Here is a 644-nt window from a genome sequence, read left to right on the forward strand (position 1 = left end):
TGAAATGGATGAAGATCGATCAGTTCTTTTTGGTACAGTGACTCTGTGTATTCCTGCCATCTTCTCTTGATGTCTTTTTGACAGTAGGAAGCATTAAAAACATGCAATGCTTCAAGAATTTGCATGTCATCTTTGTGCAAGGGCCATGCTAGTCTTCTCTGTATTGTTCCAATTTTAGTGTAGGTGCTGCTAAAGAAAGCATGAAACTTGCTGAACTATTAATGAATGCTTAACAACCGCATGTGGAGTAAGCATGATTGGTTAGAATCCTAAGGAGTTATAGGCCAGACTTGCGTCTGTATATACCCCTCCAGTTCTTTCTCAGATGTCTTCACTGAGTGGATGAATTAGTACACAGAAGGTTGAGGCAGAAGAGGAGAACTCCCTCACGGGCATTGGGCCTTTGCTGACTACATGTTGCAGTTTTATAAAGTCAGGAGCAGAGAAAAGGGGCAGAGAGAGATGTCAGGCACAGAGTACTGGGGACAAGGCTAGAGAACAACTGGTTGCCCAAATGGTGGGCAGCTAAGCTGTAAGGCAGCAAGAGATATCCCACAGTTCAGAAAGGAGATGGCTAGGTTCTAAAACCTAAAAACAGACCTCCAAAGTCTCAACAGTGTTCAGATTCCATATTCTGTTGAAGA

The 644-nt window shown here is 43.0% G+C and overlaps 1 non-coding gene across 1 annotated transcript; it reads right to left on the minus strand.

The window, feature by feature from the left end:
• Positions 1-95: 95 nt before the first annotated feature.
• Positions 96-202, minus strand: LOC122151540. The gene has a single exon (XR_006164200.1). It is a non-coding gene; the product is annotated as a U6 spliceosomal RNA (small nuclear RNA).
• Positions 203-644: the final 442 nt, after the last annotated feature.

The sequence above is a fragment of the Orycteropus afer genome, unplaced genomic scaffold (assembly GCF_000298275.1).
Source record: "Orycteropus afer afer isolate SDZICR_OR568_19922 unplaced genomic scaffold, OryAfe1.0 scaffold00539, whole genome shotgun sequence".
In the NCBI taxonomy this organism is placed as follows: Eukaryota; Metazoa; Chordata; class Mammalia; order Tubulidentata; family Orycteropodidae; genus Orycteropus; species Orycteropus afer.